Source organism: Tiliqua scincoides, chromosome 13 (genome assembly GCF_035046505.1).
Source record: "Tiliqua scincoides isolate rTilSci1 chromosome 13, rTilSci1.hap2, whole genome shotgun sequence".
NCBI classification, from domain to species: Eukaryota; Metazoa; Chordata; class Lepidosauria; order Squamata; family Scincidae; genus Tiliqua; species Tiliqua scincoides.
This window is the reverse complement of record NC_089833.1, coordinates 8,070,638-8,079,357: the sequence shown is the minus strand read 5'-3', so window position 1 is coordinate 8,079,357 and position 8,720 is coordinate 8,070,638. Positions and strand designations below refer to the sequence as shown.

The window sequence follows — 8,720 nt, the reverse complement described above, 5'->3', positions numbered from 1 at the left end:
AGAACGTCTATTTTTATTTGTGGTTTGGCTTTTAGAGCAGATATGGTTGAGGGACCCCCAAGATTAAAAGCAGGCATGCCTAATGATGCTTGTAAACCCATTATGGATTTTGTTTTCCTCTGAAAGCACAAAGACCTGGTTCCGTTTTGCCTTTTTTTAAAAACAGTTATATTTTGCATCCGTTCCTAATTTAGCCTTCTTCCTTGCTGAGGTCCCATATTTTGGCACCATCTCTGATGTTGATGCCAGTCATCCATTAACCACTTGCCCTATCCTTCATGCTGCCCCCGCTGGCACTCTGGCAGCCCACAATGAGCAGCATCGTAACATTTGTAGAGTTGACTCCAAAAATTTTTTCCCCAAGTTATAAATCCACAGAAGAAAATAAAATGAAGTTTTAACAAAAAGGACCTCCGCCAATATGCTAGGTCAGTGTTTCTCAAACTGTTGGTCAGGACCCACCAGGTGGGTTGCGAGCCCATTTCAGGTGGGTCCCATTCATTTCAATATTTTATTTTTAATATGTATTAGACTTGATGCTACCATGGGATGTGACTGCATTTGGGGACATGTTACAGATCTGTACTTTTAACAGGCTACTTGTGGATATGCTTTTAAAAATGATAGTCAATGCGGCTTACTCCCAGGTAACTATGGATAGGATTGCAACCTTTGGAATGTTCCAGGATTTTTTTTTTTTTAAACAGGTCAGCTACTGCTTGAGAAGTTTAGGAGGGTTCTTCTTTAAATAATTTTTAAGCTTACTTGAAAACTTAATTTACTTGCTTGATTTGGTTTTGTCATATGTGGGTCTATTAAAAATGACTCTGCCTGATGATGTCACTTCCAGCCATGACCACTTCCAGGTTGATCCCGACAGATTGACATTCTAAAAAGTGAGTCCCAGTGCTAAAAGATTTGAGAACTGCTGCACTGGGTTTCTACTTATAATCAGCAAAATAGCTTTAGAATGAGCAGCAAGCTGTTTGAGGAAAGCTTTGCCCCTTGATACAGGCGTACAACTTGCACCCAGCTGTTGACTCTGATCAAACAGGTTTTTCAAAAGTACTGAAAACAATACTAAAACCTACAAAACCTGCTTAACAATGCAACAATGGGATGAGCATAAATATCAACCACAGCAATCCTTTTTACAAAAACCACCTTCCACTCTTTGGGAAGGGGGAAAAAAAACTACTGTTAATCTTTATCTCAAACTGATAGGTAGGACTTTGTAGAGGAAAGAAAATGCTCTAAACATTTTATTTTGAAAGATTCATACCCTGCCTCACTTATATCACCCATTGACAGTTAACATGGCACCCGTGGTATGTGCGGAAGGTCATTGTGACAGCTTCTCCCTCAGTCTTCCTATAGCACGACAACAACGATCAACATTAAAGCCTTCTTCTCCTGCCATTTATTTCTAGTTATGAAAGTTATTACACTTCGGCTGCAATCCTAACCTCACTTTCCTGGGAGTAAGTCCCAATGAACACAACAGGACTTACTTCTGAGTAGATCTGGATAGGATTGTGCGCTTCATTACACAATGGACCGCATTTCATCACAGACTCATGGAGAGAGTTCATCAAGCGAGGGCACCAGGATGCAGGTCTCTTGTTATCTGGTGCGCTCCCTGGGGCATTTGGTGGGTCGCTGTGAGATACAGGAAGCTGGACTAGATGGGCCTTTGGCCTGATCCAGTGGGCTGTTCTTATGTTCTTAGAGTTGCAGTAGTTGACCTTTTTTCTTTAGGGCTCCAGAGAGAACCGCATGCTTGGACAACATACAACCTGTACTCATATCATGTTCTTTCTATATATGTATTGATTGCATGGCATTCGCCTTTGAAATGTATCAGTTAACTTCACAGGCAGGTCATGTTATTTGGTGCAGAGTTCAGCTCATTTATGGCTGTCAAAAGGGTTTGTGTTGGTTTGTTTTAATCCATTTTTGTTTAGTTTTATACTGTACTTTCCCTGGGATCTTACATGCTTATGGACTCCTTGACAGACATTGATGTGGAAAGGGTTCCGTGAAGAGAGGAAGTTTGAAAACTCATGGTCCAATTATCTTGACAACCCTCATGCACCAGGCTTATAACTTAAGGAAACAGAAATGTTCCTTATTTTTTTTCCTATACAAGTTCCATTTACTAGCCCAAAATTAATTGCCTGCACCCAAACCTCTCACCCTTCTCTAATTTATCCTGGCAGATTCTGGGTCCAACACAAAAAAAATATCTTCTGTCGTGTCCAGAGGCATCTAAAATTCAAGTTTCCTGATTCTGGGAAATGTCTAGCTGACATTTGATAAGAGAAAAGTCATGTTTTCTTTGCAGAAACAATGAGAAGTGTCAGGTCACAGTAACCCAGGCCAGGCACAATTTTTCCTTTAAAAAAATTACCTCCCAAGTACCTGCTTGGCCCAAGTCTTTCAGCAACTGGAAAAAGTCCACAGCCCTGTTGAGATGCTAAGCCTGGAGCCAACAACCTCACAGTTCTATAACAGGATATTCTACATGTACAGTATTATATTCCCCTTCAGAAGATCTGAGCAAACGAACGTATTCATTAATCAAATCTCTATAACTCTTAACATTCATCATTCTCTACCAGTGTTTCTCAATCTGTGTGTCGGGATCCACTAGATGGGTCGCGAACCAATTTCTGGTGGGTCCCCATTCATTTCAATATTTTGTTTTTAATATATTAGACTTGATGCTGCCATAGTATGTGATTGCATTTGGGGAGTTGTTGCAGATTGATACTTTTAACAGGCTACTCTCCCTCTCTATTTTTTTTTTTAAGAATGATAGTAAATGGGACTTACTCCTGTGTGGGTAGGATTGCAGCCTAGAATTGTTAAAAAAAATTTCCAACTTGATGATGTCACTTACAGTCATGACATAACTTCCAGTGGATCCTGACAGATTCTCATTCTTAGAAGTAGATCTTGGTGCTAAACATTGGACAACCACTGATCTACACACTACGAGAGTTGGCGTAGCATAGTGACTAAGAGACTGTGAGTGCAATCCTAACTTACATTCAGGCCAACACAAGTCCCCGCGCCGGCCTACAAGTGTCGCAAAAGTGCCTTAAAGCGCATTCGCGATGAGTCATGAGCTGGCTAGCCCAGCACAAGGACATGCACCAGATCTGTTCTCAAACTCTTTAGAACTAGTACCCACTTTTTAGAATGAGAAACTGTCAAGACCCACCACAAGTGATGTTATGGCTGGGAAACCTTTTAATACTGCCCTTATGACAAATATCAATTAAGTAAATTATAAGCTTATAATAAGTTTTAAAATTTAAGAATAATAAAGAATCCTCCTAACCTTCCCAAGTAGTACCTGATCTGTTTTTAAAAACATCCCCAAGCAACCCAAAGTCTGCAATCCCACACACACACTTACCCGGGAGTAAGCCCCATTGATTATCATTGTTAAAAGCATATGCATAGTACAGTGGTGCCTCGCAAGACGACATTAATTCGTTCCGCGAGTCGTTTCGTATTGCGAAAATTTCGTCTTGCGAAGCGCGGTTTCCCATAGGAATGCACTGAAATTTAATTAATGCGTTCCTATGGGCAAAAAAAGTCAGAACAAAGTCAAATTTGGTTTACAAAGTGTTTATTAAGTGCTCTTTAAAGGCATACATACTGTACAGAGGATTTCAAAAATTTCAAGCACAAAACTTCAACTTTTTAACCTCCAGGCACAATGCATCCTGGGTATTAACGGTTGTGCGATTTAAAACAAACCAAAACAAAAAAAAAATGCAAAAAAAATTCATCTTGCGAAGCACGGCCATAGAAAAATTCATCTTGTGAGTCACCAAAAAATCGCAAAAACGCTTTCGTCTTGCGAGTTTTTCGTTGCGCAAGGCATTCGTCTTGCGAGGCACCACTGTAGTTGGTTAGAAGTACAGATCTGTAGCATTTCCCCAAAAGCAGTCACATACCAGGGTAGCATCAAGTCTGATACATTAAAAATAAAATATTGAAATGAATGGGAACCCACCTGAAATTGGTTTGCGACTCACCTAGTCAGTCCCCATCCACAGTTTGAGAAACACTGTGCTAGATCCTCTGTGAGCTTTCCACCTGATGTAGCAGGACTGCTCTCATGCAGAAAAAAGAGAGCTCCACGTGGCCAGGCACAGCAGAGGAGGACTGGATCTCAATTCTAAATGACCAGCCAAATACCCTGCACATGCCCGATCTCGTCTGATCTTGGAAGCTAAGCAGGGTCAGGCCTGGTTAGTACTTGGATGGGAGACCGCCTGGGAATACCGGGTGCTGTAGGCTTATACCAGAGTCCTTTCGAGACTGAAGGTTGCCAACCATCTCCCTATACTGAACACTGTAGACAGCAACTGTTACCCTGCACATGCCCGATCTCGTCTGATCTCGGAAGCTAAGCAGGGTCAGGCCTGGTTAGTACTTGGATGGGAGACTGCCTGGGAATACTGGGTGCTGTAGGCTTATACCAGAGTCTTTCGAGACTGAAGGTTGCCAAACCAGCCAAATATTTGGCCATGTGTCAACAGATCAGAACTCAGCATTTGCTTTCTGCACCAGAGACTTGTCTCTGACCTTGCTTCGACGCAGTCATGTCACATAAGGACAGCTCCACCTATCATGAAGGGGATGGACACAGACACCCGCCTGCTGCCTTGCAAAGCCTCCCACAGGCCTCTTGGACCTAACATGAGTCAGAGTGCAATATGTGTATAAGCCATTATTAATAGTATAAGGATGGAGGGAAGGATAGCCCAGCAATACTACCCTGACTGCCGGTCACCAAATCAGAGTTCTGCTGCGGCAGGCGCTAACTGAGCAAAGTCTAATTCACACGATGGGGGCTCTGCTGCTAACTCTTCCCTAAATAAATGCCAAGCATTATTGTTTCCATACGCTCAGGCCCTTACAATTTCATCCCATTTTATCCTTCGGCAAGTCTGAGAAATCAGAGGACTGCCTCATATGTTAAACCATAGCAAACATGGTTTCATCTTGTTGTACACAGACGAAGAAGCGGAGACAAATCTCATACTCCCTGGAGCATGCACACTTATGATGACAGATATACCACTGTTGAACATGCATTAAAAGAAAAAGAAAAAGAGACAGTGGTCTGGGTTCAATCCTAATGAGAAACTGGGTCAACAAGACTTGGAGGGCTGTAGGTTAATGCGATCTCCCCTCATCCTTCAACACACAAGGGAAATCTCATACTTTCATAGTTCTGTGTTACATTCAACCTCAGGAACGGAGGTGTAGGTCGAACCTGAGAACCTGGGTTCAGACATGCCGCACGACTGCTTGGTAATGTCACAAGTACAAGACTTTCCCTTTCACATTGCATGCACAGAATAGAGAAGAGCAGGGAATGGACGAGCTCGCAGCTTTCCAGGGTTCATTCACATAGCAGGGGTAAAAAAAAAAAAGTGTTCAGCTGGAGGCTCAAAGTGCCCAACAGCTTTTGGCAAGTCACTCTCCCAGTTCAGATGTCACAGGAAACCATGGTTGGTTCTTGCACTGCATTAACTCCAGAGAAGGATACAGAATGCAGTCCATGTGAATCTAAAAAGAGAGCATTCCAACAGAGAGACTAATCAAGGAGGCAAGGCCACTCATTCAGATGTCATGGAGAACCATGGTTTTCCATTACGGGAACAAGCCTCAGAGATCTAGAAGCTCGCACGCTCTCCCGCTCCTTCAGGGCCAGCCCAGCCATGTGGTTGCCTGAAGCAGCTACTTCAAGCAGCAAGTGGAAGGGGTAGTAAACTGACCTTGCATCTGCCCCACAGCCCTCCTCCAGTCCACCACCCACCAAGCAGCTCCAGATCCTCTTCAGATGGACAGAGACAGCAGCAGCCCCCCTCTCCTTTTGCTGGCACCACCACCCTCAGCAATCACAGCAATCCTGTTTTGATTGCTCACTTTCACTGGCAGCAGTAGGGCACATGGACACAAATGCACACGCAAAGTACTTTTTATCATTTTAAGAGGGGTTCAGACTAGCAGAGGGAGTGGATTTGCCCCAGTTCAGGCGGCAGTTTCACCCACGCAGCCCTACTCTGCTCTGGGCCAGGGTATCTTAGAGATCGCCTACTCCCATGCAATCCAGCTCGTCCTCTTAGGTCATCAGAGAAGGCCTTTTTACAAGTGCCGCCGTCTAGGGAGGTAGGTAGGGTGGCGGCAAGAAACAGGGCCTTCTCAGTAGTGGCACCAACGCTATGGAACTCCCTTCCCCTTGACTTAAGAATGGCTCCCTCTCTTGAGACTTTTCGGCGAGGCCTGAAGACCCTGCTGTTTAAACAAGCCTTCTGAGTTCTCGGCCTTTTTAACATCTTTTTTAACATCTTTTAATATTTTTTTATAGGCCTGATTCTTTTATGATTTGCTGCTGTTCTATGCTCTTTTTACCTATTTTTTTCTGACTGCTGTTTTTATGACATGTGTTAATATGTTTTTATTTGTTTTAAATTATGCTTTTTAATCTGTTGTAAGCCGCCTTGAGTCCCTTCAGGGAGAAAGGTGGGGTAAAAATAAAGTTACTACTACTACTACTACTACTCCCACTCCCCTTACCTCCCTAGTTCTGTCACAGAACTGCAACACCAACATCCTGCTTTCTTGGTTCCACATCTTGTGTGAAGCCTGGTACTATTTCTAATTCACATTAGGTTTCACATCCTGGTTTGGAAGCTAGAGTTGAAACCACAGTTCCAGGCTTCACACAAGATGTGGAATTGTGATTTTAAAGAAACTAGGATTTCTCCTTGCCTCTGCAGAGAAAGGTCCATGGCTCTCCAGAGCTCATTTCCATTGCAGGACACCATGGTTTCCCATTGCGTCTGAACCAAGTGCCTCACTTGTGGAGGACATTTCTCATTTATAGTGTAAACAGTGTTTCTCAAACTGCGGGACACAAGTCAATTTCAGGTGGGTCGCATAGCACCCAGCTCAGACACCACTGAAGATACCCAGCTGAAAATACTGGAAACAGAGCTGCTGAGCAGGGCAGGCTTCTGGTGGGAGAGAGGTATGGTACTTTGTCCTGAATAGGAGGGAAGATGGGATTCTGAGAAGGTGGGAGGGCTCTATGGTTGGAGAAGGATTCGTGTTCTGCTTTGACTTTCAAGCTATGCAAAATTGCAGCATGCTGTGTAATGCAACCCTGGCTGACTGCGGTTCAGGACTGAAGCTAAATTGATGATGTCACTTCTGACCATGACATCACTTCCCATGACATAACAGTCAATGGCTTCACTTCTAGTGGTTGCCAACAGATTGTCATTCTAAAAAGTAGGTCCCAGTGCTAAAAATGTTCGAGAACCACTGGTAAATTATTGGTCACGGAAACAGAAATTTAAGTATTTTAAGCATATCCCTGCCCTCTTTTTTTTAATTTAAGGTGCACGAAGACTCAGAAGGCTTTTGAAACATTGAAAGGTATTGTACTACTAAGGAGATGGACATACCTGAAAAGATTTGAGAACAATCAAACCAAAATGCCAGGATGAACATTCAAGACCCCCGTCCCACAAGAGTCTGAAACATCCACTATAATTTGTGGATCCACTGCCTGTGCCAGTAAGATCATTTCACTCCACAGGCAATTTTATTTAAAAGGACCAGTTAACCTTTCTCAAAGGGAAAAGGAATAAAGCCATACAAGGAAATAAGATCTCCAACACAGCATACCACAACTGCTGTACCAAAGACTCTACAGCTCTTGCCTGCTCAGCCAAATGGACAAGAAAGATCTTGAGCAGATGCGGACGGGAAGAAGAAGCCGAACAGCAAAAGAGCATTACAAGAGAATTAAGTCATTCTGTTCCATCTGTGTTGTGCTACTCGATTAGCTACTCCAAACAAAACAGGAAAACATCCCCCTTGAAGCCAGCAGATATTTTGCAATGGATAGGCTACAACTTTTTTTCTTTTTTTTTGACGACACAGGAAACTGTTGGAAGAGGTACAAAGAAATTAAAAGTACAGTACCTACTGCAAAAGTACAGTACCTTGCATCTGCTTCTGGATGCAGAACCAGGGAAACCACATTCCACTTTGGGTAGAAGTGTGGCATTTGGAAAAGCCTGCTCTTCCCTTCCAACATGTTGCACAGGCAGATTAAAAGACACACACACACACACTTTTACACATCTCTTGCTCCCTGTTCCTCATTAAACCCGTCAGCTTTGCTCACTTGTTCCGTGATCTCCAGACGGACGAGATGTTCCCCACTGAGTAGCTGGTCCAAAAAAAAAAAAAATCAGGAAGTCTGCCCTCTGCAGAGCCCAGCGAGGGATTCCAATCAAATAGTCCTAATAACTGGAGCAGGGAGAGACACCAGCATTCTCAGAGCTCAATTTGGGAAGTGGGGGGAATAAGATGGAAGATGACAGCCCTGAACCAAAAATACAGCATTGGGAAAACGGTGCTGACCACTGCGGTTGCAAAAAAAAGAAAAAGGAGAGGTTTGGGGGGGGGGAAATTATTTGTCTGCGTTCCTTCAGAGGGAAGCATCTGTAAAATAAACCAAATCACATGCACACCATGAAAGTGGAAGAATTTGCAAGGGGGAAATGCCAAATGGCAGGAGCTCGGGCACATGAAACAGAGAGAATAGCCAGGCTTGCTGGGGGAAGTTGCAGAGGGGGAGGTACTAGAGGGTTTGGAATCATCTCTGGATCTTCATC

General features: G+C 43.4%; 1 protein-coding gene and 2 pseudogenes across 1 annotated transcript in view; 2 read left to right on the top strand and 1 right to left on the bottom strand.

Moving 5' to 3' along the window:
* Positions 1-8,720, bottom strand: part of LOC136663868 (ankyrin repeat and fibronectin type-III domain-containing protein 1-like) — a 473,183-nt gene that overhangs the window by 460,823 nt on the left and 3,640 nt on the right. The gene's annotated exons all lie outside the window — the stretch shown is intronic.
* LOC136633801 (5S ribosomal RNA) lies at positions 4,202-4,317 on the top strand (annotated as a pseudogene).
* Positions 4,375-4,494, top strand: LOC136633735 (5S ribosomal RNA; annotated as a pseudogene).